This window comes from Trachypithecus francoisi, unplaced genomic scaffold (assembly GCF_009764315.1).
Source record: "Trachypithecus francoisi isolate TF-2019V2 unplaced genomic scaffold, Tfra_2.0 Lachesis_group7, whole genome shotgun sequence".
In the NCBI taxonomy this organism is placed as follows: domain Eukaryota; kingdom Metazoa; phylum Chordata; class Mammalia; order Primates; family Cercopithecidae; genus Trachypithecus; species Trachypithecus francoisi.
In genome coordinates this window covers 67494657-67518179 of record NW_022681472.1, presented here as the reverse complement: position 1 = coordinate 67518179, position 23523 = coordinate 67494657, and the positions used below count along the sequence as shown (strand labels likewise).

At 37.3% G+C, this 23523-nt stretch overlaps 1 long non-coding RNA gene across 2 annotated transcripts in view; it reads left to right on the top strand.

The window, feature by feature from the left end:
- The first annotated feature begins 7935 nt into the window (after positions 1–7935).
- The window catches only part of LOC117079419, a 72905-nt gene continuing 57317 nt past the window's right edge, over positions 7936–23523 (top strand). For both annotated transcript variants that reach the window (XR_004435424.1, XR_004435423.1), the window contains exon 1: positions 7936–8046. This is a non-coding gene — a long non-coding RNA (uncharacterized LOC117079419). The remainder of the gene's footprint in view (positions 8047–23523) is intronic.

Below are 23523 nucleotides of genomic sequence, written 5' to 3'. Positions count from 1 at the left end.
ATATTATATTTTGATCTACTTTCTAGATCATTCAGATGCTGGTATTCTAAACCATGTGAGTGATTTTCTTCCCAAATTGTAGAAAAATTGGCATCTTAAATCGACTTCATGAGATTAATATTCTCTGTTACAACTGCTTTTAACAGAGACAGAGTTAATGTGGGAGAGATTCCTAGAGAAATGACTAATGAGAAAGATTTTGAGTAGCCAATTTTTTGCACTGTTTATGATGCATTACATAGTTTGGACAGAGACAAATTTCCTGCTTACAGTATTTTTCTTTAGGAAACTAGTTTCTTAAATCCATAAAAATTCTAGTAGAGATTAATGCAATTTAAAATGAGATTGATTCAATAGCAGAAAGAGTTAAACTATAAGAATCTACTATATCCAGGTCAAAAGCCTTGACAGACTATCAATTTAGACAGTAAAAATTTCTGGGAAAGAAGCCAAGTGAGATAGCACTAAGATAAAGAGTTGTAAATCTGAAGAATGAAGTTCTCTCTGCTTCTAAAGGACCACCTTATTTATTCCGCTCTTTTTAAATTTAAAGATATTTGCCTTATAAAATCTGAGGCAGATGGTGGGGACTTATCAAGAGTTAAAGGCAACAAGCATTCATTTTTGCCTCCAAGTTCATTAAGACATCAGAAATATTTAGAAGAACCCTAAGCTGTATGCCAGAGTTCAGGTATTTAGGATGAGATAAAGTTTGTTTTCATTCTTTTTTCATAGTGGGATTACCTTAAAAGAAAAGACTACTATAATTTCGGAGGAAATAAATAAACATAAATCTGAGTTTGCAAAGTTGAAGTAACTGGAAATGTCATCATGGTTCCCTGGGTATGTTTTTAGAATTAGTTTATTCCGCTCCTGCAAAAATACCATTCTTGACTAAATAGAGCAAAGGAATACAGGCCACTAATTACTGGGCATTTTAAATGTGACAGCTCAGAGATGTCAACCTTCACCAAATCTAGCATTCAAGATACAACACTGCTAGTAGGACTAGTGAGTAAAACTAAAACAGTGATACAGATTTTGAGGAAGGAGTGTTCTAATCCCCTATTTCTAATATAATTATTTATCTGATGCCTGTGAATTACCTCTGGGGGTCAAAAAATAAATGATGTTGTATCTTCTGTTGATATAAGGGCACCTGATATAATTTTATTTTGAAATATCTCTCTGCATTTCAATTTGTTTGGTAGAAAGTCAATGATCTGGGGGATGCATCAACTTCAAAACAAGTTCATGTTGACTGCCAGTATAGATTCTTTCACATTATCTTGGCAAAGCAAAAAAAAGTCATATTTCCTTTTTGGTTACCAGAATATATAACTTTATCAACATTTCCATAATCTGAAAAAATAGACTATAAACAAATGAATTTTGAGGTTGGGTTTCTTTGGGAAGTGGAATCTGAGACAGAGATTTATATACAAGAGATTAAACAGGAATTGCTCTTTTGATAAACATTGTTGAAGACTGAAGAAAGCAGAATTGGCAGAACAATAATTTGAACTAAGATTCGGTTACTACAGAGGTCTTGGCTGGTCAAACTCAGAGCTCTGGCACGGGGATAATCCTACAGACTTGTCTTGTATTGAAGCCAGGAAACTTGCATTTACATTCGTTCCCTTGGCCAGACATTGAACACTGGCTTCTTGGGTAAGAGAATATAAGTTTCGGCAAGAAAACTTTTTTAGATGAGAGCCATTCTTAAGGAGGGGCTCAGGAGATAGATGTGAGCTGCCAACACTGCAAAAACCTGAAAGAAGTGAATGATTTATTCTGGTAGCAGGGGACCTCTAGGAAGCCCTAAGAACACTGACCACTCTTGCATGCCTTAGAGCTGCTCGTTTGTATACTGTGATAAGAAAACACATTTTCAGTAATTTTAGCCAGCAGCTCTTCCTGGAATAATTATAAACTGATATTTATGGGTATGTATAAAAGTTCCCATTGCTATACCATGTTGATATTATATTCCTGCAGTTATATGCTCATAACTAAACCTGATACTTACGGTATCTCTAATATACTACCAAGTCTAGGTTTGTCTTGTGTTTGACTTATGCTTCTTGTGGTTTCAGAGATTTACTTTACAGCTTGACTAAGAACTTTATCTCTGAGTGTTCTTAACTCCTGAGCAATACGTCTCAGATGATATTAGTGAACTTTACCACTTCCTTTCATTATTTGGCAAAGAATAGATGCACAAGTGAGTCACTTGAGTGCCTGAATATGTAATATTAGTTGTACTATCTCCCGATGATTTAAGTTCACTGTCTCTAAAAGGAAAGTGACTTGTTTCCTTGTCAGTGGTTCTCCTGTAATGAGGAGCATGAAGTGAATGAGTGACAGCCATAGGTTCAAGTTGAATTGGACTCTTATTTCCCCAATAGAAGCATTTTCCTTCTGAGAACCAAGGATCCAAAACAGAACCTACAGTTGTATAGACAGGAAAGGCAAAATCTCCAGATGGGTTTCTGGAGAATGCTAAAAAGTGACACTACTACTTATGTACCTTGGATTGTATTTTACTTATTGACACAGGGCTTCATAATTGTCACTGATGTAGAGTGTATACTTTATCTTGGCATGTAGTGTCCATCAGCACAAGGCATCATATCCAAATGGCACTTCAACTTCACCTTGGACAGGCCATTCCTTTGCCTTATCAAGCCAGCACCTTCTGTGTACTGAATGGTGCAGTAACATGATTGGACTCTTAGATCTTAGATCACGAGTTGCAAAATTCTTGATATAAAATTGGTATCTTAATCCAATTCAGTATTATTCAAGATCCTGTGTTGGTGAATGAAATACTCTGTAACCCTTAAATATTGTGTGACCAAGACATTATGTTCAGGAATGGCAATACAATACTTTATATGTGTTGATTCTAGACAAGATAAATTGCCACACCTTTTGGTGTTATAGGATCTAATGTAATGTCTCTTTGCCACAACAAAGTGGCTAGTTAATTCCCTTAAACTACAGTGACATGTCAAGAGTTCATAATTCACCCCTGTGGGTTGCAGTTACAGTAGCTAAATTGTCCTTCACACTTTATGTTCACCACAACAGTTCTTTTTACATGCCTCCTACTCATGGTCTCCTAGTCTGTCATTTCAGACCTAGATCAATCAGCCCAGTCAAGCCATTCATACTGGGGTGCGTGTGTGTGTGTGTGTGTGTGTGTGTGTGTGTCATACTTTTCTCTGGCTTACTCTCTTTTCTCATAGAGTGAAGGTCCAGAGTTAATGTGAAAAGTAACCATCAGGAAGATTTTCCCTCTCAGCCTATCAGGGGCACATAAAGGAGGTCTCTAGTATATTCCAAATGCATTTTCAGCTTGCCCTGACATGCGAAGTGAAATCACATACCATATCAAGACAATCTATATGTAAAAACAAGCGTGGTCTTTCTACTCCATCTGCTGGTTATATTGGAACCACCCTAAAGGGACACAGTGTGAGCTCATGGAGAGGCATGGTAGAAGCATGGTAGGAAACACAGGGGCTGGCTACCTGCTCAAATAATTTACTTCCATCCTCCAATATTGTTTGTGAACTGGGTTTACCACATTTACTTCACCATGAAATCCTGCCTACCCAGCCAGTTTTATGAATTCGTGAGTGCAATGGAACTTACCTTATGGTTGGCATTTCTGGCTACCAGGCAACTTGGTGTTTTTTGGACAGGCACTTCATCTCTACCTGGATTCACTACCATGCCAGGAACTGCTTTTCAAACGGTATTTTTCTCTGTGGATGGCATAATTTTATCAATGATCTATCAGGCTGCCTTATGATTCTCCCATGGGGGCTTGTTATAAACTCCACACAGTGTCTTCCTGTAATACTAACAAGTCTGGAACAATAGCGTCTGCCATATCCTACAGTACGAAAATAGGATGGACTTGCATTACATTTCAGACCTTCTACATCATCCTTTTCTGCTCTGATATTCACCAAGAGCTGTTAGTCTTTTGTGTCACATATTATATGAGTTAAAACAGCATTATCAATTGTGAAACATGGTAATTCCATAAACCCAAAGGCCTACCAAAGATTTTGTGTGTTTGTTTTTCTCTCCTATTGCGGAAAGTGTAAGTTACAATAATTTCCCTATTACCTTAAAGGAGCCATTCCAGTATATCCATACCCTAAACCAATGGAAGCCTAATATTTCCTACTAATGGTGAATGCCCCTGAATATATGTAAGCTTTATTTCAACCCTCTGGAATGCATGTGTCTTACCAAAACTTTTAACCTACTGGCCACTTCTTGCAAATTGGGAGAATTAATGTAATACAGTTGATATAGAAGATCAATGTCATAGTCTCCGTTTTTCTTCAGACCATATTATGGCAGAGAAAAGAAGAGTTGGGCAAGACCAGAAATGTATGTTGTTCAGGATCCCATCTATAAGCAAATTGTTTGGTTTTTGTTGTTGTTAGTCAAGGTCTTCTGAGAAGCACATACAAAGATGTAATTAGACAATGAAGAGATTTAATGGGCAGGAGAAGGTAGGTAGAACTTTCTAACCTTGACATAGGATTTATAACTATAAAAACAAGAGGAAATAAAGAAGAATTGATTTGGGAGAGTCGTAGACTGCAGTGAAGCTCTGAGAAATTCTTGATCAAGTAAACGAGAAGCCCCAGAGGAAAAAATGCCCATTAGTGGAGTACTACATTGGACTAGAAATAACCCAACTTTATTCCCTAGTCATTCTCATTCTTTGTCTGCGAGAAATCTGAAGAGAATGCAACCTTGTCATGAGACTGCTGGAAATCCAAATGTGTGGCAGATGGAGGATTGTTACCATCTACCCTGCTCACAATAGGTTCTCTCGAAAGTACATCTGAGCAGCACAACTCCATGGCTGTCGAAACCTGACTCTGATCAAGTTTTAACACCTATATTTATAATTTTCTTCCGAAAGAAAGCATCTATTTTCTAGATCAGCCATTAGAATTAATTATAGCAATAACAACATCACTTTCCCTTATCCCAATCTCTCGGAGGCAATGAAATTAGGGCAGTTGTCAACTGCACTTCAGGGTTTGTGCCACAGAAGAGGAGCCCTCAAGTGACAAATCTAGGATCTCATAAGGAGCTGCTATATAGCTGCCACCCTCCCCTCCTGAGGAAAGAAGAGAAACCTTATTTTCCTAATGTAAACAAATCTCAAATAAAAGTCCTTAGGTTTTTGCCTTCCTTCATGGCTTGAGGTTTTATTCCTCTTCAAAGTGTAAACACATAGATAAATTTATACATCTCTAATAAGCATTTTATTCTTGAATTTCTGTTCAACAATCCATTATCCTAGATTGCCTGTATTTTTTGCTCTGAAAGCCATGAACATTCAGAAGCACGAAAACGTTTTTTGCTACAATTTCATACTTCTTGTACAGCATAAATACACTTAACATATGCACAGGCAGGAAGCAGCTCCTCTCTGGCTCCTACGGGCCTCTCTTTCTCAGTTCAAATTTAGAAGAGGGAGGTTAGTGACATGCAGGCCCAGCTACATCGTTGTTTTCAAGGCCAAACTTGGCTCCCATCGCCTTCTTCCTCTATTATTTATTCTAAATTCTCATGCTCAGCTATCATCTTTGCAGATTTTGGTTTCTTATGTGGTAATGGAACTCAAATTCTCATTCCTGAGTGATGTGAGTTTTTCATAACCATCCTCTTCTGAGGCTAGAACTGCTGCATAAATACATTTATGGTTAGAATTAGAAAATAAAACACTAAGGTTTACTAAAGTGAATCATGTGGGTTACACACCTATTCCTTCCTTCCCTAATTGTGTAAAACCATCTGTTTTCTGCTGATCAGAAGAAATCACCCTTGTCAAGATCATGAGTTCTTTACTTATCTTCTGGTCCCTATACACAAAATACCTAAAGTGCTTAGATGGCAAGCACCTAAAAAGCTAAAATGTGTAGTTTAATATGATGCTTGCTGTATCATGAGAAAGTGCTCTTAATGTAGTCTAAAGTTCTCCTTAATTCATTATTACATCCCACCACCCTTGATTCAGCACCTTCAGAATCCTATCACACACATAACATCCCGTCTCCTTCTGGTAATTGTTGGCCAAGATCTGCAATTCACTTATGATGTATTCTGTAACATTAATAAAAATGTCTATTCCTTTCCATACCAGATAATATTGTGAATTAATGCTGATAGTAGGCTAAATAATGGCCACCCCAAAATATTAAGTTCTAATCCCTGAGACATAAAAATGTTAAGTCCTAATGCTAGTGACATAAAAATGTTACGAGGCAAAAGGGTCATTCAGATGTGTTAAGAATCTTGAGGGGGAAGATTATCCTGAATTACTAGGGTGAGCCCCAAATACAATTTCATGCACCCCGTAAGAGGGAGGGAGAGGGAGTTTTAACATGACAGAAGAGAGAAAGGCAAAGTAAAGATAGAAGCGGAAATTGGAATGATAAAACCACAAGCCAAGAAATGCCAGTAATGACCAGAAATCCTGACAGCACTTTGATTTGGGATCACTAATACTGACTTCAGACTTTTAGCCTCCACAACTATAAGATAATACATTTCTGTTGCTTTAAGTCACCAATTGTGCTAACTAGTTAAAGCAACCACTGGAAACTAATACAATGCTAATCATTAAGACTGCACTCAGAAAGAGATGTAAGGTTAGATGATGAGGGGAGCACATTTTTTCAACACGGAAGATAACTGTAGGTTTTTTCAATAGCTGAGTTTTCTGCTTTAGCACAGAAGACTGAGACATTCTGCAGGTACAGAGGTGCCATTAGAGTCTGAGATTTGTTGACTTCTGAATACATTGACAAAGACAACTCTATGTGAAGTCTCAGAGCCCCAATCCTTTCTATGAGGTCTCTGACCTCAGTGTAACATATTGCTAGCATTGAGAATACAGCCTTCTCTGTAACTAAGACTTAGCCATGATCCTGAGCTTTTCCTATGTTCCAGCTGTAGGAAATGAGTCGCTTTACATGCTGCCAAGGAGGCCATCTGGCTTTCACACTTAGGTTTTAATTGGAGATTAATCATCCCTAGACGTTCTGAAGCATTGAAGAAACTCAGCAGCACCCACTGGATTTTATAAAGTTAGTATTACTAATTCATATGAAACTCTCAAAATCCTGAGCCATTGCGCTTCCTAGTATATTCCTCTCCATTGGTATTTCTTCTCAGTTAAATGCCAATGGAAGGTTAATAATTATACCACTATCACAAGCCATACTAATGGGCTATTAGTCATCCAACTACCACTAACGATAGGGTCTTCACAGCCAACCAACTAGCAAGCCATCCAACCCCAAACTCCCATTTTAGAGTTGGCTACTTTGGTTGACTCCTGGCTTCAAATGTTTAGGGTCAGGTTTCCTAGGAAAACAACTCTGACACACAGATTTACATACAAAACTGTTTTTTGCTTATTTTTTGGTCTTTTGCTTTGTTTTGTTTGGCCGGGAAAGAAGGGGTTTTCTTTGTCACCCTGGTCCTTAAGAGTTTTAGCCAAGGCTCCTCTCAGCTGCTCTCCTGCCCTGCCCTGCCCTCTACAGCCCTCTCTTGGAAGGACTCCCCTGACCACCAGTAGAGGACGCCAATGTGACATGAAGGCTGCTGGGAAATGTAGTCCATGGTCCTAAAGGGCCCGCTCTGAGTCCCAGGAACCCCTCTTGTAGCTGCAGAACGGGCTCAAACCTTTTAAGCCTAGAATTTACAACAGTTTGGGGGCCTTTCTCTCTTGGTTCTGCAATTAGCCCTATCCAGAACACTTTGCAAAGCTTAAGAAGAGCCCAGGGCTGTTCACAACTTTCCCTTCCTCTAAGGCCTCCAGCACAGTGAGGTAATAGAATTGTGATTTTGACGTCATAGACAGTTCCGTTCCTTGCATTGGGGGAAAGGGAGAGTATCATGGTTACAGTTGGATCACCTAAGGTAGAGAGGGAAGGAACCAAAAGGTATATGAAGAAGACTGTATTTCCTCCTCAGGAAGAAAAAAATCACTTACAAGTAAGTCTCCACCACCGTCTCTCACTTCAACCAATGTTTCAAGTCCTTTTTAAAAGCCCTGAATTTAGATGTTAGAAGGTGAAGAGATTGGGGAACAACTAGACAGTTACTGGTTGTTATGTAAATTTGAATCTCAGCTAGCATTAAAGATAGTTCAAAGAAATGGGCAAAATAATGGAAAAAGAAGAGGTTTTAAATAATGCCTTCATGCTGTGATTTCTTTGTAGGACAGAATTTTAGATTTTTAATGTATTGGAAAGTAGTATTAATGCAATTAATTGTCATGGTTATATTTAGTAACAAAGTTCCTCAGAAACATCTGTTTTCTCTACATATTTTGTATTCTGCTTAAGCCTAGATAGATATTTTGAACCCAGAAAATTTGAGACAGGTCTCAGTTAATTTAGAAAGTTTATTTTGCCAAGTTTGAGGATGCACACCCATGACACAGCCTCAGGAGGTTCTAATGACATGCGCCCAAGGTGATCAGAGCACAGCTTGGTTTTACACATTTTAGGCAGACATAAAATATCAATCAATATACGTAAAATGAACATTGGTTCAGTCCAGAAAGGTGGGAAAACTCAAAGCGGGGAAGGGATTTCCAGGTCACAGGTAGGTGAGAGACAAACAGTTGCATTTTTCTGAGTTTCTGTTTAGTCTTTCTAAAGGAGGCAATCAGATAGGCATTTATCTCAGGGAGCACAGGGATGACTTTGAAAAGATTGGGAGGCAGGTTTGCCCCAAGCAGTTCCCAGTTTGAGTTTTCTTTCCGGCTTAATGATTTTGTGGTGCAAGAAAATTTCAATGGTCAATTGAGAAAAACAGTTCTGAGATATTTCCACTGATTACGACGGGGTGGCAGGTTTACGGATAACATTCATTAGGTTTCTGAACTTTCTGAGCAGACTTGGTGACACTGCCAGCTCTAGCAGCCTTCTTGTTCACACTTTGATGATGTTACTGAACCCTGATTTGAATGCTTGCTGTTCAAAAGAGAGATATGTGAGGCTGAGGCAGGAGAATCGCTTGAACCCGGGAAGCAGAGGTTGCGGTGAGCCGAGATACTGCCACTGCACTCTAGCCTAGCCTGGGCGGCAGAGACTCCATCTCAAAAAAACAAAAAACAAAAACAAAAAACCCTTTGTCTGTAATAAAGTGTGCCTCTGACCTAACTCTGCCAGAAGCCCTCTTCAAGGGCCACCTTTCGTGATTCTTTCCTCTTTCTTTAATTCTTACATTTACCATGAGATCAATATATATATATTGGAATATCTTTAACTTATGAAGTGACAGAGCACTACACTGAAAACTACCAAACTTTGGTGAGACGCAATATCGTTATGATGTTAGTTCTCCCTGAAATGACTGGTAGTTCCAATGCTTCATTATATAATCCAAGAAGGCTTGTAGTAAAAATTAACAAGCAGTTCTAAAGTTCATATAAGAATATAATAACTTAAAAAAATCAAATCAGGTTGAAAATGAATAATAAATTGCAAGATACTTTAAAAAACTATACAGTCTTAAAGGAATTTTCTTTGTAATCATTGGTAGGAAATTTTCTTAGGGAGACTGAAAGAGCAACCATAAAATAAAGAAATTGATAAGCTGAAATTAATCAAAATTCGAAACATTTGCCCATCAAAACACCCCGTAAAATAAAAAATCAATTACATATGGTAGACATACTGTTTGAGAATTTTAGATTAAACAAATAGTAGATTCTTAAATTACATTTTTAGCTACAAAATAAAACCATGCTCAGCTTTTGTTTTAAAATGTATTCTAATTTATATTCAATTGATAAAATAATATAATTATTTCCAAGTAAGATTAATACTGATGTGACATTAAGGGTTAACTGTAAATGAAGGTTAAGTGATCTCTTGTTATGCCCAGACCCTTTGTTCCCCGAAAAAGACCACCAGAGTCCAGAGTCAAAGCCAAGCGGCAAGGATCTTTAATGCAAGTTCGAACTTGGTCCCTCCGTTCCACAACATACAGGAGGGCCCAGAACAATGCGTGCGCTTGCCTTTTATAGCCTAATGTAAACAGGACTTGTAAAGTTGCAGAGGAACGAGGGAATTCTCTAGGTTACAGCATTACAATTGGTTAACATTTTAAGTTTATACATTTAGCAGTTTTTTATTGGTTCCCGCGCTCTCACAAACGGCTGTGTTCTTATCGGGGATTTTCCAGGTGGTGTCCTTCTGAAGTTGAGATATATGGTAGTCTTTGAATTGAAAGATATATGGTAGGGAGACATATGGTGGGATGAGCCCAGGAAGTTGAGGGATATATGGAGGGGAGACATATGGTGGGATATGTTTATACTGGGCTCAGGAAGTTGAGAGATATATGGCAAGCACTAGTAATTAGAACAGAAAAAGAACAAGGCAGGGACTTTCACATTGCTTGTCCACACAACATCTGAAATCTATAGATAACATTATCGGTTAGGTCCGGCGTCAACTTTTAACTAGGCTCAAGGCACCTCCCGGGCTGTCTGCCTGTAGGGTCAACTTCTAACTAGGCTCAAGGCGCCGCCCGGGCTGCCTGCCTGTAGATTTCATTTGGTCTCTTTCACTCTAAGTAATTTTGAGACTGAAAACTTGTGGGGAAAAGAAAGAGAGATACATTCCAGTTTGTTCTATATTTGAGATGCTGTTAATCTGTGACCCTACCCCCAACCTTGTCCTTGCAAGAGACATGTGTTGTGGTGACTCAAAGTTTAAAGGATTTTGGGCTGTGCAGGGTGTGTTAAACAAGTGCCTGAAGGCAGTATGCTTGTGAAAAGTCATCACCATTCTCTTAATCTCAAGCACCCAGGGACAAATACACTGCTAAAGGTCACAGGGACCTCTGCCTAAGAAAGCTAGGTATTGTCCAAGGTTTCTCCCCATGTGATAGTCTGAAATATGGCCTCGGGGGAAGGGAAAGACCTGATCATCCCCCAGCCTGACGCCCGTGAAGGGTCTGTGCTAAGGAGGACTAGTAAAAGAGGAAAGAAGGCCTCTTGGCAGTTGAGATAGAGAAAATCATCTGTCTCCTGCCCATCTCTGGGCAATGGAACATCTCGGTGTAAAACCCAATTGTATGTTCTATTTACTAAGATGGGAGAAAACCGCCTTAGGGCTGAAGGTGGGACTTGCTAGCTCAAGGCTGCTCTTTGTGCACTAAAAAGGTTTATGGAGATGTCTGCATATGCATATGAAGGCACAGCACTTTTCCTTAAACTCATTCATGTCACAGAGATCTTTATTCATATATCTTACTGCTGACCTTCTCCCTACAATGATCCTATTATCCTGCCACTTCCCTTTTTCTGAGATGGTAAAGATAATGATCAATAAATACTGAGGGAACTCAGAGACCCATGCCGGCGCAGGTCCTCTGTATGCTGAGCGCCGGTCCCCTGGGCCCACTTTTTCTTTATACTTTGTGTCTCATTTCTTTTTTCAAGTCTCTCGTTCCACCTAATGAGAAACGCCCACAGGTGTGGAGGGGCAGGCCATCTCTTCAAAAACTCTTTGAGGCTGAGATCTAGTCTATTATTAAAATAAAATGTGGGAAATTAAGAGATACAATTGCTTATAATAAAAACATTACAATTTATTTAAAGTTAGCTTGATCCCTTTTTCCCAATACATGTAATTGGCAACTAAATATTATGAAGCACTATGCACCCTTTATCCTTAAGTCATTTTTATTCTTTAATCACAGAACACTGAAAATGATGACAATTCATATATTCATAGAATAGCTTCAGGTTACAATAAAAGTATTAGAGGTACTTTCACCATTTTCACATTATTTTTCTAAAATTATTTTAGTATTATCTGAGGAAATTGCCTTAATAATTTCTAAAATGAAGAAAACGTATACATTTCAAAACTCACTTATTATTCAAGGCTTCTAATAAAAGCTGTAGAAGCCTTGCTTTCAAAGGCAATTTTTACTCTCACAACAATTTTCTTCTTTTTTTTTGAGGCGGAGTCTCGCTCTGTCGCCCGGACTGGAGTGCAGTGGCCGGATCTCAGCTCACTGCAAGCTCTGCCTCCCGGGTTTACGCCATTCTCCTGCCTCAGCCTCCCGAGTAGCTGGGACTACAGGCGCCCGCCACCTCGCCCGGCTAGTTTTTGTATTTTAGTAGAGAGGGGGTTTCACCGTGTTAGCCAGGATGGTCTCGATCTCCTGACCTCGTGATCCGCCCATCTCGGCCTCCCAAAGTGCTGGGATTACAGGCTTGAGCCAAACAATTTTCAATGTATACTTCAAAATGGGTCAAAAATAAACGAGCTATTAAAGACTACTGGGTTAAGTATCACTGCTCTTATCATTTGCAAATTGATGTATCTTTATATCAATCAAAATAAAATGATTCAACAATAATATTCATCTAATATTTAACTGTTGTGTTAGAAAGTATATTATTCTGTACAAATATTCAAGGATAGAATCCCATGATAAATGTAAGAATTAAAGAAAGAGGAAAGAATCACGAAAAGTGGCCCTTGAAGAGGGCGTCTGGGCAGAGTTAGATCAGAGGCACACTTTATTACAGACTAAGAGTTTTTTTTTTTTTTTTTTTTTTTTGAGATGGAGTCTCTGCCGCCCAGGCTAGGCTAGAGTGCAGTGGCGGTATCTTGGCTCACTGCAACCTCTGCCTCCCGGGTTCAAGCGATTCTCCTGCCTCAGCCTCCGGAGTAGCTGGGATTACAGGCGCACACCACCACGTCCAGCTAATTTTTTTTTTTTTTTTTTTTTGTATTTTTAGTAGAGATGGGGTTTCACCATGTTGGTCAGGCTCATCTCGAACTCCTGACCTCCTGATCCTCCCACCTCGGCCTCCCAAAGTGCTGGGATTACAGGCGTGAGCCACCATGCCCGGCCTCAGACTGAGAGTTTGTAAGTATTCAAGGTGATAATGTTTATCAGAGGCTTGGACTGCTTCTGTGTCTTTGTGTTGTGCTTATCTGGGAGGGAGAGTTGTGTGTCTGTTCCTATATATCTTTCTGCAGCTGCAGACATACTCCCTGAGTCTGCTTTTAGATTCCCTATCTTAGTGCACCTGAAGGGAAAGGAATGTGCTTATTAGGGTCCACTGTTTTACTGGGGCTCATTGTATGAGAGTGGAGTTTGGCAGTTACCCAAAAGACTTTTCCCCCACCTCCCTCTGAGCCTGAGCTGTCTTGTCTGTGTTTTATTGTCTGCTCTTTCTGGCTGCTTGTAGTTAGAAGAGAAGCTTCTACATGATTTCCTGGAAATGCGTGAGACTAGAAAGGGAGCTGGAACTTAAAGTGGCGGTGTTTGTCCAAGATGATGGTGCTCCTCCTCTGTTAGAAGGACCATTTTTATAGTTTTTGTTTTAGTTTTTATTGCTAGGTTATAAAAAGAAAATTATTATTATATACTAGATTTTACTAAAAAACATTTATTAGAATCCTTAGCATTTTCTCAACACAGACATATTATACACACATAAAAGAGTTTTTACTTATTTCTCTATCTGTATCCTTTCTAGCTCTTAGATTATGTCACTATTTGTTCTTTCTAGTGCAATATTGAATATAAATATTAAGATGGGCCAGGCACAGGGCCTCACACCTGTAATCTCAGCACTTTGGGAGGTTGAGGCAGGAAGATCACTTTAGCCCAGGAGTTCAAGAACAGAATGGGCCACATAGTGAGACCCTGTCTCCACACACACACACAAAAACGAAAGTAGCTGAGGTAAGAGGATTACTTAAGCCTGGAAGGTAGAGGCTGCTGTGAACCATGATTGAGCTATGACACTCCAGCCTGGGCCAGAGACCCTGGAAAAAAAAAAAAAAAAAAAGAGAGAGAGAGAAAAGAAAAGAAAAGAGAAAAGGGAAAGGAGAGAGGGATGGAGGGAGGAAGGAAATAGAGAGAAAGAAGGAAAGAAAGAGAAAAGAAAAAAACGAAACGAAACAGAAAGAAAAGAAATGAAAAGGAAAAGAAAGGAAGGAAGGGAGGGAGGGAAAAGTTAAAAGTTAAGATAACATACTCTTAACCTCCAAATTAAAAGAAGCCATCTAATATTTTAACAATAATAATCTTAGTTGTAGATTATACACAATCTATTCTAACCTTATAGTTAATTTCTATTGCTATTTTATGAATTTTTTTTTAATTATAAATTGGTTTTGGATTTTGTCAATGCATTTCCTGAATATGTTGAGATAATTCTTAAAATTTTTTTGTTGATAATGTGCAAGACTATTTTGGTTGATTTAAAGTATTGAAGCAAACTTCCATAATTGGGATAAACCCGTGCCTTAGTGTGTTAAAATTTTTATATGTTTTTACAATTTGATTAAGAAATTCATATTTTATTTTTGAGTGCCTTAAATGAAATAAATAAACTACAATTCACCTTTATTTCCTGAAAGAAGTTTATAAAATTACTATTTTTTCATTATTAAAAGTTTGACAAAATATACCAATGAAGCCACCAGGTCCTTGAGACTTTTTGCAAAATGTTTTAAAAGTATAATTCTTCTAAAGTGATGTAGGGCCCTTTAGTGTTTTAAATTCCTTTTGTATCATCTTTGCTAAACTGAGTTTTCAAGAACTTTGTTCATGTCATGTAAATTATTTAATTTATTAATGTAAACAGTTTTCTTCATATTGTTCACTAGTTTAAGGTCTTTACAATGTCTAATGGTACCTCCATCATTTCTAATGATTATTTATTTTTTCATTTTTTATCTTGATCAACTATGTTAGGAATTTATCAAAATAACTAATATGTTCTATCTGTAAGCTTTAATTAATGTTTCCAACTTTGTTAATATCTACCTTCATTTTTAGTATTCCCTTTGTTCTACTTTCAGTTTGTGTGGATTGGCTTTCTAGCTTCTCAATATGGTATATTACATAATCAATATACAATTGTTTGTCAGTATTATGATTTTTAGTTATAGAATTTTCATTTTAATAGATTCTATTTCTATAGAGTCTTATTCAACCAATAGGATGACACTGTTCTTCATGTCTGTATTTATATTTATAATGGTAGCATCAAGGTCCTTGTCCCCTATTTCCAACATACGGGTCAACCCTTGATGTGTTCCTACTTATTGCAGTTGTTCCCATATATTATATGTAAACACACACACACACACATATACAAATGTATGTATACACACATACATACACACACACACACAATCTCCTTGAACAGATTCAGGAGTATCCACTAGTAATTTAGTTGCCTGACAAAATTGCCTTCATAAGTTTCAATTAAATAATCTAATTGCTTCATGAGAGTTCTTTGCTCTGGCAGAGCTTTAGCTTCAGAAATGCGTAACCTTTGATTCTCTATGCATCAACAATGACTTGCTGCTAGGCTTCCCAGAGGCCTCAATGAATGGCCTTCCCATAGGCCAAGCTTTTGGCCAATGACTTTAGGAGAATCCCTTCACAGTTTTCTGGGTGGGGGTTCTCCTCTGTATAATGTTACCTTTCCCAAAACCTGCCTAACAAATTTGCGAACTGAGAAGCTCTGATCTTCCCATGTATGCACCTCGGCTCAGCTTGGGATCTGCTTTCCTGATTAGGAATGCATTCAAAGGTAAAACCTTGGGTGAATGTGGAGCTCACTTATGGATCCAGCCTCTTTCACTTTGCTGTTTGTTATCCAGCACCAGAAAACAGTTCACTTATAAATGTGTACAGTTTTGCAGTTGTTTAAAATGAGAAGTTCACCTTAGCTATGGGTCGAGGAACCCATATTTTTAACATTACATGAAACAATAGAAAAGCAAATATTGTGAATTCAGAAAAGCTACTGAATCAAGCTTCTGCCTAAAAAATACAGAAACTAATTTCACACACACACAGATACACAACCATGTGCATTCATAGAAAATTATGAAGGTCTAATTTTAATCAAAATTATCTTGAGAACAAGAGGATTAGGAATGCTACTAACACTGTATAGTCACACCAAAAATCTGCTAAAAATATCATAACTTTAACTTGTTATTCAAGATGATTAAGAAACATTAAGATATTTATAGGACATATGAAAATACAATATGTGAAAGTTATAAATATCTGAAATGGGTGGCAGGAATGCAGAAATAATTAGTTTTTTTAAGTGTTTAGAAATTAAGATTAAACAAATAAGAACGCAGGAGTGAATTACAAAAATAATAATGCATTAAGAAGCATACAAGTTAAAAAGAAAAGAAAAAGCAAAATATAAAAGCAATATAAGTTTTTCACCACAAAGTAATGAATATTAAATGTAGACAATAAAATTCTGAGTTAATAGAAATTTCTGAAGCAGAAAATCAGGCAAGGGAGCAGAATACATACCGAAATGTATTATTCAGAAAAATTTTATTGAATTAAAAAAAGAAAACTACATAATGTTCCAAAATGATCAATATGTATTTCAGTAAAACTGCTAGACTTCAAGAAAAAGAATCAGTTCTTTGAGAATCTAGACAAAAACAAAGCAAAACCAAAACAAAAGCATGAGGTATAAGGGGAAAATGTAGGAAGTCTTATATAGCATAAATTTATGGCAAAAATATGTATCAGAAATAACATATTTAAAATTCTCAAGGAAAGACAGTGGGGCCCTAAACTTTAGCCATTACTGAGAAATGGAATATTTAAGTTCCAAGAGTTCATAACTATTCCTTCAGTAAGGAAAAGAACAGCTGAGTCTAATGTTGCCTTTCACTTGTGATAAACATTCTTTGGATGTAAATAACACTATGAAGAATAAGCTTCTCCTCTGAAGTAGTCAGAGATCACAGATTGCTCATGATTATAGACCTGATACAAGGACAAGAAAGTTGTAATAGTCAAACTTCATCTTTAATTAACTATATTATGTATTTATTTATTTTTTTGGAGACAGAGTCTCGCTCTTGCCGAGGTTGGAGTTCAGTGGCATGACCTCAGCTCACTGCAACCTCTACCTCCTGGGTTCAAGTGATTCTCCTGCCTCAGCCTCCCAAGCAGCTGTGATTACAGGCACAAGCCACCACGTTCAGCTGATTTTTCTATTTTTAGTAGAGACGAGGTTTCACCATGTTGGCCAGGCTGGTCCTGAACTCCTGATCTCAAGTGATCCCCTGCCTCGGCCTCCCAAAGTGCTGCCATTACAGGTTTGAACCAATGTGCCTGGCCTAAGTAACATTTTAATCAAAGGGTTGTGTGAGCATGCCACAAATGAACAAGTGGTTGAATTAGAACCCTAAACTACAGATTAGCCATGGCCCATGACAATCACTGAAGGTTAACTGCATCAGGAGAAACAATGTTTAGAAGCAAAGAGAATACCATTTGTGGATCAAGGATGGAAGCCTGGAAGTGTATGGAGTTGTTTTCTGTTCTTTCTCCCTGGTCCGCTTTGGGTTATCACAAGAATAGAGAAACTGAAGAATCATACGCATGCATCCTATTCTTTGACTAAAATAAATTCCAGAAATCAATCAGGTCATATATATATATTTTTTTTTCACCAGAAAAATGATTTTGCCTTGAACTTACTTCCAGGGGACATGGACATGAAGAAGTTGTTGGACTATTTGGAAGACCCATGATATTCACATAAATAAATATTATTATTTCCATTATAAAGATAAGGAATTAAAGTCCAAAGTAAAGGAGCCTTTAGTTAAGGTCACACAAATATTAAGTGATGTAGAAATAATCCACCTTATGCAGTCTGACCCAATGAATTATATACAAAAACACCATACTATAGTACCTCTCTTTGCACTACACAGAATATACTATTGAATTTATGTTGTTATATTTATAGATACTGACTTGATTTTATGCAACGTACTCTTGCCTACTTTCTAGTTGAAGTATTTCTTCAAGAAAATCTTGCATTATGTACATTCCAAATGTGGAAGCACATCTAGCAGCGCTTACACCACTGTCCTATTCTTAGGTTCACACAAAAACTGCAGTGAACTTCTCAGATCATTCAGTTTAGAACTGATGCTAAATGAGTGATGAAAGCCTCATGGGTGCTTCGATTGCCTAAATTCCTTGGCTATTCACTGGGAAATAGTAAGAATTACATATGATAACATTCAACATGAGGGAACCAATTGCTTTATGTTGTAATATGGCTTAATATGTACTTACAAAAAGATGCATTGACCCAAATAGCAATCTCATCAGTTGACCAGGTTACTCATGTAATAGACACAGGTGAGTTATCTTGACAATACGGAAGTAACTGCATTTGTAACACTGGTAATTCTAAGAAATATCACTGCTAGCTGTAGAAAATGTGACTGTGTATTTAATTAGCAATATTAGAATTACCTGATATTGACACTGTGTCAATTCTAAACTCTTCAGTGAGAAGAAAGACTAAGAGGGTTAAGTAGAACAATTTGTTCACAGCTTTACTGTGTGGCGTTACATAGTCTATACGTTTGAAATGCATGCATGTAGTGTTAACAAGATGTGTTTATGTACAAGCAAGGGCAAGTGATGTTGACTTCTCACCTCTGTAAGCCAAACAATATAGGGAAAAAACTTTAAAGATACCAGCTAAAATTAAATATCAGGTCTCACGTGCTGAGGAAGAAAATATTTTGTATATATTATAAATGAGACTTTCAGAGTTAAAAAGCATGAATACTTTTTTTCTTACCACACAGTTATAAGTGACTGAGTAAATATCTGAGTCCAGCTTATTTCTAAAGCCCACATGCTTAATACTGTGTAGTTTTACATTTTTTCAGAAGACAATAATAATACATCAGCTGAGTGAGTACAAGCCAATATATATACTTCTTAAATAAAAGTCAGTATTTACTGTAGTATTTTCTTAAGGCTGCCATAAGAAAGTATCAAAAATGGATGGTTTAATGTAATACATGTATTTTTTCACCGTTCTGGAATCTGAAAGTCTGAAATCAAGGTGTTGGCGGGGTGAGTTCTTTATGAGGACTTTGAGGAAGAATCTGTTCATTGCCTGTCTCCTAGTTTCTAGTGTGTGCCTGCAATCCTTGCTTTTCCTTGACTTGCAGGTGCATCACTCCAGTCTCTGCCTTTGTCTTCATGCGGTGCCCTTCCTATCTCTCTCTTCTTCTTATAAGGATGCAAGTTATACTAGATTAAGGTCCCAGCCTTCTTTAGCAGGACCAAATCTTAAATTAGCTAATTTCATCTGTAATTATATTATTTCCAAATAAGATCACATTTTGGGGTACTAGGTCATGACTGCAACAAATCTTTTGGAGGGACACGATTTAACCCAGAATATCTACTACATGCTGAGATGCTCTATGTAAATTAACATATTCAGAATATGTTATTCATGACCCAAGGAGAAACCATACACCTTTTGAATCTTTCTTCCAATTGAGAGCTAAACAGCAACTTTGACTTCATAAGCAAGTGTAAGATTATTTTTACAAAATAACTCAAAATGCAAGAGTTGTAAAAATATGCAACAGGACAGTATAACAACTATACTGACTGGAGAGTGAAAAGCAAAAAGTACAAATAGCAATATAAATAAATACTTCACATCTTCTGAAAGACAGAAGATATGAAAAAATTTTCAGATATCTCTGAAATATAAGTCCAGTGATATGCAATAATTAATAGACTTGTGAACTCAATTAATTATGTATTTATAGAGGAAGAACAAGAAAGTGCATTTTAGCAAGAATTCAGATAGATTCCAAGGATATCAGTAAAAGCAGAGAAGTATGCAGAAATTTGTTGTGGAGGTTATAAATTAAAGGGCAGTGATTATGCAGTTGTAGGCTCAATGTTTGATATTCATTATTTTTATCCATAATAATTAATTTTAAAAATTAATGTTATTTTGCCAAAGAATAGCATATTATAATTATATGTCAGCCCACATTGTTGAAGATTAAATTCATTATTGTATTAGCAAAAATGCTTTATAGCATTGAATTAATCAAAATGTTAAATTTAAAACTTCATATAAAAGAAATTTATACTTCATATAAAAGAAGTATGGAGCTAAGTATTCCAGGGTTGAGCATCTATGGAGCTCTCTATACCATACTTCGCTATTCTTGTTTATGGTTTTTAAGTCGATTGTTTTATTTTGACTTCTGGAACTCCAGTTATGACAATGTTAGGCTAGTATAAAAAACAAAGGGAGGCCTCAGCTGTGTGTAGCTGCCTGGATTGTCTTGCGCCTTGGTAATTATGACACTGCTGAGGAAACAGCAGCCAATATCTGTTAGGCATTCTGAGCCTCATGTACGCCAGCTCTGCGTTGACTATACCAGGATGCCAGAATAGTTGAAAGGAGAAAGAAAGGGAAGAGGGCAAGCCCTTCCTTAAAGATTCAGCCACATTGAAATGGCACTGTCAGTCTCACCCAACACTTGCTCTTATCATTCATTACCAAGAACTTCTACCTAATGGGACAAAAAACGGGTTGCAAGTAAACATATTACACACCCAAACTTTGTAAGGAATATTGTGCCCAGATTGAAAAAGAGCTTGTGTTTCTTAGGAGTAAAGGTAAGATGGATATTGTATTCTCTATTGGAGAACCCAAATATGATAAAAACAAAACACATGTTTTCAGGATACTTCAGAGATTATTTAGCCTAGACTTAGATCATTATTATTATTTACCTCATATTTAATAATAAAGACATTATAAAAACCATAAGTCATTACTGGGGAATGGTTATAAGGCTTTTGCCTATTTCTTTTCTTATTATTATACTTTAAGTTCTGGGATACATGGGCAGAATATGCAGGTTTGTTACCTAGGTATACACGTGCTATGGTGGTTTGCTGCACTCATCAACCCATTATCTACATTAGGTATTTCTCCTAATGCTATCCCTCCCCTAGCCCCAAACCCCCTGACAGGCCCCAGTGTGTGATGTTTCCCTCCCTGTGTCCACATGTTCTCATTGTTCAACTCCTACAGTGAGAACATGCAGTGTTTGGTTTTCTGTTCCTGTATTAGTTTGCTGAGAATGATGGTTTCCAGCTTCATCATGTTCCTGCAAAGGACATGAACTCATCTTTTTTTACGGCTGCATAGTATTCCTTGGTGTATATGTGCCACATTTTCTTTGTTCAACCTGTCGTTGATGGGCATTTGGGTTGGTTTCAAGTCTTTGTTATTGTGAATAGAGAACAGTGAATAGCAATAAACATATGTGTGCATGTGTCTTTATAGGAGAATGATTTATAACCCTTTAAGTATATACCCAGCAATGGGGTTGCAGGGTCAAATGGTATTTCTAGTTCTAGATCATTGAGGAATCGCCACCACTGTCTTCCACAATGGTTGAACTAATTTACACTGCCACCAATGGTGTAAAAGCATTTTTATTTCTCCACATCCTCTCCATTGTCTGTTGTTTCCTGACTTTTTAATGATCGCCATTCTAACTGGCATGAGATGGTATCTCATTGTAGTTATGATTTGCATGTCTCTAATGACCAGTGATGATGAGCAATTTTTCATATGTCTGTTGGCTGCATAAATGTCTTCTTTTGAGAAGTGTCTTTTCACATCCTTCGCCCACTTTTTGATGGGGTTGTTCGATTTTTTTCTTGTACATTTGTTTGAGTTCTTTTTAGATTCTGGATATTTGCCTTTTGTCACATGCAAATGGATAGACTGCAAAAATTTTCTCCTATTCTGTAGGTTTCCTGTTCACTCTGATGATAGTTTCTTTGCTGTGCAGAAGCTCTTTAGTTTAATTAGATCCTATTTATCAATTTTGACTTTTGTTGCCATTGCTTTTGGTGTTTCAGTCATGAAATCTTTGCCTATGCCTAGGTCCTGAATGGTATCGCCTAGGTTTTCTTCTAGGGTTTTAATGGTTTTAGGTCTTAAGTTAAAGTCTTTAATCCACCTTGAGCTAATTTTTGTATGAGGTGTAAGGAAGGGATACAGTTTCTGCTCTTTGCATGTGGCTAGCCAGTTTTCCCAACACCATTTATTAAATAGGGAATTCTTTCCCCATTGCTTGGTTTTGTCAGGTTTGTCAAAGATCAGATGGTTGTAGATGTGTGGCATATTTCTGAGGCCTCTGTTCTGTTCCATTGGTCTATGTATCTCTTTTGGTACCAGTACCATACTAATTTGGTACCAGTACCATACTATTTTGGTTACTGTAGTCTTGTAGTATAGTTGGAAGTCAGGTAGCGTGATGCCTCCAGTTTTGTTTTCTGCTTAGGATTGTCTTGACTATGTGGGCTCTTTTTTGATTCCATATAAAATTTGAAGTAGTTTTTTCCCAATTCTGTGAAGAAAGTCAATGGTAGCTTGATGGGGATAACATTGAATCTATAAATTACTTTGGGTAATATGGCTATTTTCACTATATTGATTCTTCCTATCCATGAGCATGGAATGTTTTTCCATTTGTTTGTGTCCTCTTTTATCTCCTTGAGCAGTAGTTTGTAATTCTCCTTTAAGAGGTTCTTCACATCCCTTGTAAGTTGTATTCCTATGTATTTTATTCTCTTTGTAGCAATTGTGAATGGGAGTTCACTCATCGATTAGCTCTCTATTATTGGTGTATAGGAATGCCTGTGATTTTTGGACATTGATTTTGTATCCTGAGACTTTGCTGAAGTTGCTTATCAGCTTAAGGAGATTTTGGACTGAGATGATGGGGTTTTCTAAGCACACAATTATGTCATCTGCAAAGAGAGACAATTTGACTTTCTCTTTTCCTAATTGAATGCCCTTTATTTCTTTCTCTTGCCTGATTGCCCTGGCCAGAACTTCCAATACTATGTTGAATAGGAGTGATGAAAGAGGACATCCTTGTCTTGTGCCAGTTTTCAAAGGGAATGCTTCCAGTTTTTTGCCCATTCAGTATGTTCAGTATGTTGGCTGTGGGTTTGTCATAAATAGCTCTTATTATTTCAAGATATGTTCAATCAATACCTAGTTTGTTGAGAGTTTCTAGCATGAAGGGCTGCTAAATTTTGTTGAAGACCTTTTCTTCATCTATTGAGATAATCATGTGGTTTTTGTCATTGGTTCTGTTTATGTGATGAATTACATTTATTGATTTGTGCATGTTGAACCAGCCTTACATCCCTGAGATGAAGCTGACTTGATCATGGTGGATAAGCTTTTTGATGTGTTGCTGAATTCGGTTTGACAGTATTTTATTAAGGCTTTTCATGTCAATGTTCATCAGGTATATTGACCTGAAATTTTCTTTTCTTGTTGTGTCTCTGCCAGGTTTTGGTATTAAGGTGATGCTAGCCTCATAAAATCAGTTAGGGAGGATTCCCTCTTTTTCTATTGTTTGGAATAGTTTCAGAAGGAATGGTACAGCTCCTTTTTGTACCTCTGGTAGTATTTGACTGTGAATCCATCTGGTTCTGGACTTTTTTGGTTGGTGGGCTATTAATTGCTGCCTCAATATCAGAACTTGTTATTGGTCTATTTAGCGATCTTCCTGGTTTAGTCTTGGGAAGGGTATG